The 9,615-nt window shown below is 46.4% G+C and overlaps 1 pseudogene; it reads right to left on the bottom strand.

The window, feature by feature from the left end:
• Positions 1-4,010: 4,010 nt before the first annotated feature.
• Positions 4,011-8,674, bottom strand: LOC136458863 (B3 domain-containing protein LFL1-like; annotated as a pseudogene).
• Between the last annotated feature and the right edge of the window lie 941 nt (positions 8,675-9,615).

Here is a 9,615-nt window from a genome sequence, read left to right as displayed (position 1 = left end):
TCTTCTCGCTACAAGCGAGAGCTTTGCCTTTGCTTGATGAAGATGCTTCTCCTTGACCCATCTTACGTGACATTTCAAATGCCACTAGCTTGCCAATGACAATGCCCGAGGTCATGGTGCTCAAGTTCTCCATGTTGTGAAGGATGGTGATGATGCTTGCATACTTCTTTTGTGGTAGAACGGAGATGATCTTCCTCACGATGTCCACATCATCTAGCTTTAATAATCCTATTGAATGGAGCTCATTGATAATTAGATTCAATCGAGAATACATATCACGAACAAGCTCATCATCATTCATAGCAAAGGAATCATAATTTTGCTTAGCTAGACAATGTTTTTGCTCACGGACATTACTTGTGCCGTCATGGAGCTCTTGGAGTTTTAACCAAATTTCATGTGCCGTATTTAAGGTGAACACTTGGTTAAACACATCTATGCTAAATGATTCAAACAAGCAATTCTTAGCTCTAGCATTAAAATGCATTTCTTTTTCGTCACTCTTTGTGGGTTTTTCGGGATTCTTGATGGGTTTCATCCCATCACGAGTGACTCTCCATACACCCAAATCAACCGCCTCAAGGTGGCAAGCCATTCTAGCTTTATAGTATGGGAAGTTAGTGCCGTTAAATTGTGGAGGCCTAGCGGTATCCATCCTAACCACTCTACAATAGCGTCGGCTCAACGGCAGTTAAGCCAAAAGTCTAAATATGAGCCAACCGGCTCTGATACCAATTGTAGGGACCGTGACGCCTAAGAGGGGGGGGGGGGTGAATTAGGCAATTTAAAATTCTAACTCTAAACTATGGTCTCTTTTTCAACCTCTAGCAAAACCTATGCAAAAGATAATCTATCTAGATATGCAACTACGGTTTTGCTAGTGTGTTGCTATCTCTACCGCAAATGATAATAATATGATCAATGTAAATGCGGAAGCTTAAAGAGCAAGGTAGAGATATGCAAACTCCCGTCGACGACTCCGGTATTTTTACCGAGGTATCAAGAAGCGCGCAAGCTTCCCCCTAGTCCTCGTTGGAGCCCCTCGTAAGGAATCCCTCGTAAGGGCCAAGCTCCCGGTCGGGTAACTCCGTGGATAGCCTCGGGCCTTCCCCACGAGCAAGTGGGTCTCTGACGTGCCTTCTGGCAAGCCTCTCCCGGATGCTCCCCGCCGTCTTCACTATCAAGCTTCCAGCCGAAACGCCGCGGGCCTTGTTCCCTCGGTACACGGTGGCGGCCACACTACAAACGCGGTTGGTGTGATCTCGCAAGACTTCAAGCCCCTCCGATGTACAACACTTGTGCTCGCAAGCACGGGGTGGCAAGAGGTATGCAAACCTCACTTAAACACTAGGCAAACACCTAGAGTAAGCGCATAAGCGGTGGTTTAATCAACCTAAGCACTTCGCAAAGCACTTATGCTAATCACCTAATAAAACACTAAGCACTATGCATGTGGAGATCACTCAAATAGTGTATCAACACTCTTGGTATGTTTCCTTAGCTTCACACTCCTCAAATGGCCGGTTGGGGGGTCTATTTATAAGCCCCACTGAGAAAGTAGCCGTTGGGGTCGAATTCCCGCGAAACTGCTACTGACCGGACGCTGAATCGTTCTGATCGGACGCGTCCGGTCGTCCCGACCGTTGCAGCCGCGAATCACCGATCGGACGCTACCAGCGTCCGGTCACCTGCCACCGGACGCGTCCGGTCGCAGCTTCGTGCGCCTAGAACCTCTCTGTACTCGATCGGACGCTGCGTTTCTGCGTCCGGTCGGTTGCCGCCAGCGTCCGGTCCTCGTGTCCGGTCGCCTATCTGCCAAGCCATCGGTCGCCTCTACGAGCCTGTTTCTTCGCGATCTTGCGTACGGCTTGGTTCCTATCTTCATGCTTGGACTTTGCTTGATATCTTGGATCTTTTCTTGTGCTCCTAAGGTCTTTCTTAAGGTGTTGATCATCGGACCATCACGTCGCCTTCGTCCAAGTCATGTCTTGCACCCTGTTGGACTACAAAACAAATACTTGCAAATTCATTAGTTCAATTTGGTTGTGTTGGTCATCAAACACCAAAATCCAAAGTAAATGGGCTTAGGGTCCATTTTCCTTACAACGCGTCCTTGGCCTGGCTATTTAAGCTGGTTTGGCGAACTCAGAATTCATGGTACGGTACTAAGCTTCTGGTTGCACAGCGTTTTCCGTAGCTACAGCAACTGGCGCTACAGTACCCTTGAATTCAGCCCAGCCCAATTCAACACTATAGCTACAGTAGCCCCCCCAACCGTAATTCGGCCCATGAGCTGGTTCTCACATCCACCCACCCTCAATGGGTTCGACGTTCTCGTCGAGCTATCGAACCAGCTTACCCATACGGGACAAATGCTCATGATCGACTCTCTTGGCCACGTTCATATTTCTAGTTCCCCGCCCTAGATGTCATGCCCTCTCTGGAGCCATGCACAGCTTATCCAGGCTTGCAGACCATACACACCGTGAAACCACGGTAGTTGGCTCTGAATACCATTTGTAACACCCTAGGCCCCGCACATAGCCTAGGCCCACTCTACCGAGTGGTGGGCCCCACCTACGTAGCAACCCGCTTACGCTTTCGTCCTCGTTTCACGCAAAATGGTTAACCGAAGGTTACTACGCGTCATTGGCCTGGCTATTTATCTAGTTCGGCGAACTCAGAATTGTACTATACTTCTTGCCGCACACTGTTTGCCGCAGCTACAACACTCGGCGCTACAGTACCCCGAATTCAGCCCAGCCCAATTCGACGCTATAGCTATAGTAGCCCCGATCCAACCGCAATTCGGCCTCTGAGCTGGGTCTCACAATTCCATTCATTGCAGCGCCCAATTGTGTGAACACTCTTAAATTTCTTTCATTCCAGATGCTCCAAATTGCGAACAAAATGAGTGTCCTTGTTGCCTTTAATTTCGTTTTGCTTCGCAAGCTATGTCTGCGGTGAGAAACATTTCATCCCTGGCCACGGCCCACTCCACAATTTTTATTGACTAACTAATACACATATGGGGCGAGCAGCTTTTCCACTTTCAAATAGTACGAAGAAGGTAAACGGAACAAATTTCTTCGACTACAAACTCCTTGCAGCATTTGTGTTTTGGGTGACGGTACACCGAAGCGTCCAGTGTCCAAGATATATTTCGATGCCAAACTTCAACGAGCAGGCCTTAAAAGAGTTAAAGAGATCCCAGGAAGAAAAGCACGGTAAGTGGAAAAAAAGTTAAAGAGATAAGGACACTAACCAGATGCCGAACTGCAATAATGATCAGGCCTCAAAATAGTTAGAGCGATAAGGACACTAACCAGCCGGTATAACGTTTCATTCAATTGGGGAAAGTAACACGCGCACTCGATGACATTCATGGAGTGCTAAGAGCAGTTCCGCCAACAGACCGCTTAACAGCAGTGCATGCATGCATCTATGCTTTCGTAAACCGCTGTGCAAGAAACAGCTGTGCACAAAGGCCCGTAAAACCGAACAATCAAGTGTTGTAGCAAGCCAGGAAACAAGCTCCAGCTGGAGTGTGAGTGTGACGGGTGCATCCGAGAGAAGTTGCTGAAACAGAAAAAAAAGGGTTCGACTCTGAATCTAAATAAGGGAAAACCACATGGACGTTAGTCAGAAACCAAGAAGACTGCAGCAGGACTCTGCAATCCATGGATCAATCCATTAAGCTTTCGAAGAAACCTGACCTGGCGTATCACATCGGAGAAGGTGTTTCAAGCCAATGAACTAACACCAGTCCCGTAACCGTCGTTGTCGTGGAGATGAGTTGCTGGAACTGAAACGCAACAAGGATCAAGGGGCCTCAAGGGTCGGCATCTATGGCGCCCACTTGAGATGAGCCTCCCCAACCACGTGCGTGGAAGTTACTCTCATACTAAGAAGGTAACGCACAGGATGCTTTCGTTTATGTACCTGCAAATTCAAGAGGTGCAAGAAACACCAGAGCCTCGTCACAGCGTTGCATCTGATGTATTGTTCAGTTCAGTTTTGCAGAGTTACCCTTTTACACATAAACAGCAGGCTTACGGCTTACCCAATCATATACTAGTAAACATACAAAATGAGGACGCCAATTATTTGGATGTACAGCAATGGCGTCAACGAGGGGATGTCTGAGTTCCATGCAGGGTGATGGTTTGACCCAGCAGTTTGTTTTTCTGCCTGGATCTCACATCAGAGGCCCAGATTTTGGGTAGGGGAACAACTCCCGAGCTTCTCGTCATGGAAATGCGTAGCCAGGTTGACCGAGGGGTTATTGGAGCTCAGGGGATTTGCCATGTCCATGGAGTCACCGAACGGGTCGAAGAAGTCGGAGTACCTCACGTTCGCTACTGGTATCTCTGGCAGGGAGTTCAGTATGCCGTCGAATATCTCATCAGCTTGTGGCACGATCGCGAGCATATCCGCTTCTGCTGCAACGGGGCCTGCATAGTCATGGAATGCTTGTGGAGCTGGAAGTGCGGCAGAGATATGCATATGTTCATGGACTTGGGGCACAGTGGCAGTCTGTTCATCTCCTGCCTTCTTTGCTCCTATGACCTTTACCAAATACAGCACACAGTAATAAGCACCTACTGGCAGCCTGACAAAAATGTGCAACTTTGATAAATAATGCTGATGAGGAAAACTGAGTACAAAGCGGTTGTTCTCGTCATCTTTGTATATCACAATGAAGTCTCCTTGCTGAAGGTCATGAGCTTTCACATAATCTCCTGAAATGTTTAAAGAGGTGCAGAAAACATAAGAGAACTGGCCTAAAATACTGCTCCCTCCGTCCAATAATGTAAGGCGTATTTTGGTAAGAAGAAGGTTTTGATATTTAATTTCTTTTAGGGGCTGTTTGGATCCCTTCATTTTGGAGGAATTGGAATCCACTTAATGGATTGGGCTATTTGGCTTTTTGAGATTCCATAACTTTCCAAAGTTCACATATAAGCCTATCTCAAATTCATAGGGTGGGAGATGAAAATTGATTCTATAGATCGCCATGCTATATTTCTACTATGCAACTTATAGCACGCTCTTCAACTCGCTTTCCTATAGTAGAAATGCAACATATAAGCATCTCTCTTGCATGGCTAACAATAGTATACAAATATATTCCATGTACAACCATATTAGCTTAATTAATATGTGACTAAATTATAATTTATTAGAATGAATTCAATTCCAAGGATCCAAACAGGGCCTCAGGGTATAATATATTGGCAATAATGCTGCAAAATCAGCATCATATTAAAAGCACTTTGAAGCATGAATTTAACAGTACAACTTTTGTACGCTAAACATGAATATAATTTTATTAACTGTTGATAACTAAAAACTTGTTTCAGTTTGGCAATTTCAAATCAAAACACGCGTTACCAAAGTGAAAATTACTCACCAGTATTTTCAAGCACATACATCCTGCTCTTGTTGTTGAACCAATATCTGCATTAGACATTATGGAATCTGTCACTCTAGTGGATAAACAAGACCTTACTAAAAATAATGCAGAATAACTGAATTTCTTCTTATTCACATGAAGAACCACATTAAAATAAAACTCTGTTACTCATAATTGGTAACATATCCAAAAGGATTCATATCAATAGGATGTAGTTCTAAGGATTTCTCTGATCTAATTAACTGTTTCTTGTTACTCAGGGCAGAATATCAGAGAAGGCCACAATCTTGTCTGCAGTTTGCATCTTCTGCAGATCTTACTAAATTTTGATAGCATTTAACTCAAACTAAGATAACATTAAGAATAAAGCATGAAAAGAATTAATCTGTGTTGATTTTTTAATTAATCTAATATCCACAGATTGTTCTTTAAGCTGCTTGGCAGCATAACATTGTATTCTTCCTAAGTAAGTTTAGGAAATATAAGGATTTTTGTGCTCAATGTAACAAGCATTGAAGCCAAATATAATTCACAAGCTCACACCTATACTTGAAGGTCCACAGTTGTGCATTTAGCAAGTCATGCATACATAAACTCTTTCCATCCTTTTCCATCAGAATAGGGAGGTAAGACTCCGCCTCCTTCTGCAGAATCCATCCCACATTATTTTTGAAGAGAATCTGGCAGGATAACTGCCGGTCTTTGTATTAATAAAGGAGAAATACAAAGCGACAAACACACAACACACACCACCACCAACCAGCCAATCCATTCAACATTAACAAGTATCAATTGTTTTGTAGAGGAACTTTCGAAAAGAAAATTTTAATTGCATTGGTAACTGACCTTTGGGAGAACAATTCTCCCAAGTTGGCTTACATCGCTATTTCGGAGCTCCTTCTGAAGAAGAACTCTCAATCCTGTAGCATAATGCTACACAAACATTGCAGAATCTCTTAACCCAGAAGAACGGACTATATTCTGATAACTCTTTGTTTTCTAAAAAGGAACAGTTACTCTAGTTTTCTGCATAACCTTACATCTGGATCAAGAGCAGCTGTATTCAAGTCCAGTTCATTCATCTGCATCAGAAGATAAATGCATTCAGAGACCAAGCATATGGCATATATATAATTTTATGGACATTGTGTTCAAAAAAATAATTTTATGGACTAGTCTGGAAGAAGGGCAAAAACCAACAGTTTTCACATTGGAAGGAAGCTATTTACAATATTCTATCTGTATTTGCAACCAATTTCACTAAATTTACCTTCTAACACATATAATCAGATTAATAACTTGTCCACATGATTACAAAGCAGACAATTCTACTGATTTCTTCTTCTTAATATAATGAAGCGCAGCTCTCCTGCGTTTTTCGAGGGAAAAATTCTACTGGTTTCTACTGTTCATGCCAAAATACACTGATACTTGTGTCACCCATCAGCAGTAATAAAAATGGTACTGCCAAAAACACAATTTTTGCTAATTTGCACATAGCTCCCACATCTTCTGATCCTTTTCAAGAACACAGCAGAAAACTCCCATCTTCTTCATGAAAGAGATCTCACACTATCAATTTGTTTATATCAAACATGGAGAAGTAGCGCGTTCTATCAGTAGACCTACTGTCTTTTGCTTAAATGGAAGGTTCCATGACCACTGAGGGCCAAGAACACCAAGCTCAATGAGTACGTCCTCCTCAGTACCAGATGGTGGCCAGGCCAAGTGCAGCCCATCATAATACTAGTCCATGACGACATATTATATATCAGTCAACTTGTATGATACAGGTCGTATGGTACAAACAGTACGGTCACTTTTGGAGTTCCTTATCAATAATTCACGCTGGTACAGCCAATTCCTACCAATTATGGGCTGCAGCACACTCGTGAGAACACACATGTACACTGACAACAACTCCAACCAATAATGTTACACTGTTTTTTTCATGAAAAATGTTAGTCATCCTGCCAACAACAACCGCCATTGAGAAGACCAAAACAATCACACATTAGCTACCAAATTATGCTCCTGAAATTACTCAGTTATCGCCCTTAAATGGCAATATAAGGCCTACATGGTGACAACTTGTAACATTGTGCAACCTGGATGCACACGATCGACGAACTGCAGGAAGTGAGCCTAGTTCAACTGGTTGGGTGAGAGGTGTAGCAATGCACCCAACCACCTAGGTTCAAGTCCCCTCTTGGACTGAATTTGGGTGCCTATTTCTCTTCTTAATGAAAAACCACCTGGTTCCTCCTAGGTTGGATCTCGTTTTTTTACGATCGACGAACTGCAAAACCAAAGTCCAATTGAACCGAAAACCTGGGTAATTGCACATTTACTACCACCCAAACCACACTCGGGTGAGAGATCATCACTACTACGAAATCAACAAATAAGCAACCAAAATGAGCACCAAAATTATGCCCCTCCTCAGCCCACTTTCCTCAACCTACCGTTAATGCCAGTATCTACAACTTGCGTGTCCAATTGATCACACCTATTCCATGGTAATCAACCAGTACACTAGATCGCCCAAATTGATCATGGAATACATGCTAAACCTGCAAGCAACTGCTAGTAAACAACGATCCACTAATCAATCAGCGATCGTACGGACCAGAGTCCCAAATCCCGCACGGAAATTTTAAAATCCGGCAACAAGGGACGAGGGGGATCGCCAATCGCCTCCCCCTGGGCCTCCAGCCCACCGCACCTACGCACCACGACGGCCCACCATCGCGTCTCGCACGGCGCATACAAACCGCAACAGCACGCAGGAGACCGTGAATTCCGAGGCACTCACAGGTCGAGGCGCCGCCGACGGCCTCCAAGTGGCGCTCCGGGGCCCGCGGCGGACGGACCTACGCTTCCGGGTGACCCGCTGCGGCAGGACGTCACCGGCGGAGGAAGAGGAGGTGGAGACCGGGGAGGTGCGGCGCTTGTTAATGCCGGCCATGCCGGTGGAAGGAAGTAGCGAGGAGGTAGCAGCAGCGGCGGCGGCGGCGGCGACGGCGTCTAGGGTTGGGGCGGGCGAGGCTTTTATAGCCGGATGGGGCGGGCGGGCGGAGACGCGGAGGCGGGGGCGCGCGGTGACAAGTGGCGGGCGGGCTCTGAAATGGGTGCAGGTGGGGGAGGCAACGCCCCCCCGTCGGGACGAGGCCGAGGGCGCGCAGGCGCGGCCAACCGGGCGGGCGCGAGGCGGCAAGCGCCGGGTGGGAAGCGCGGGCTGGCATGCATGCGTTTCAGCCTCCGCGCGGCATCGGGATTCCCTGTGGGCGCCGAGACAAATAGCCCGCCCCGCCTGTTTTGAACTCAAACCCGGGCTGGATGCTGCTTGCTGCCTGCTGCTTGCTGCCTGCGCCGTGCGCCCTGGTTTCCCGGGGCCGCCCGCCCGCCCGCCGCCCAGTGCTGGCTGCTGCGCTTGGGCTCGGGACTTGGTGGTGCTTGGATTGGACGGATGGCTGGGTTCACCGCTGCCGCACCGGCCACCGGCACCGCGCGCTCTCTGGTGATTCACTGGTAAGGCTGCGGTGAAGCTTAAAAGTGGGGGGTTCGCCAAAAATAGCAGCTCTCCTCCCTCGCCTGGAGTCGTCGGGCCTGCTAAACTTGGGACTTCGACTTTCGGCTCCTGAAAGGACAAACTGAAACTCCGCGGCCGGTGCTTTTGGGGATGTACAAGTACAATGAAGTACAGCGTCCACTCTGTCTTCAACACTGGCAACATTTGCGAGCATTGGATCGGTTCAGAATACCTGCACTTCAACGTTGTGCAGATCCATGGACTCGACATTCTAATAAAGAAAAAAGAACTCGAATAACAAGTCATACTGCTGACATACGGTCGACTTGTCCGTTTCGGCGTTTCCTCTACACCAAAGTCATCAGTCATGGGCTTCTCGGGCTATTTATAGCTACAGTCTCAAAAGACGAGCCACCCACTGTTTCATCAGCGCAAGCATACGTCTGCTTCCTTGTTGCCACGTACCGAACGTATTCTGTGGTCTTCTGGGGAGTGGACTCTCGAGTACGCACTACAGGACAGGAGACTATACGGAGCGAGGATCAAACGTGCTCTGACTAGCCGTATTTGGAACGATTTCATTTTTTCTATAATAATCACCTAAAAACCTTTTTACAGGCACTTTAGTTTTAGGCTCAATTACAACACTTGGATGATTGTAAAAATC

This window comes from Miscanthus floridulus, chromosome 6 (genome assembly GCF_019320115.1).
Source record: "Miscanthus floridulus cultivar M001 chromosome 6, ASM1932011v1, whole genome shotgun sequence".
Taxonomy (NCBI): domain Eukaryota; kingdom Viridiplantae; phylum Streptophyta; class Magnoliopsida; order Poales; family Poaceae; genus Miscanthus; species Miscanthus floridulus.
This window is presented reverse-complemented; position numbering and strand designations above follow the sequence as displayed.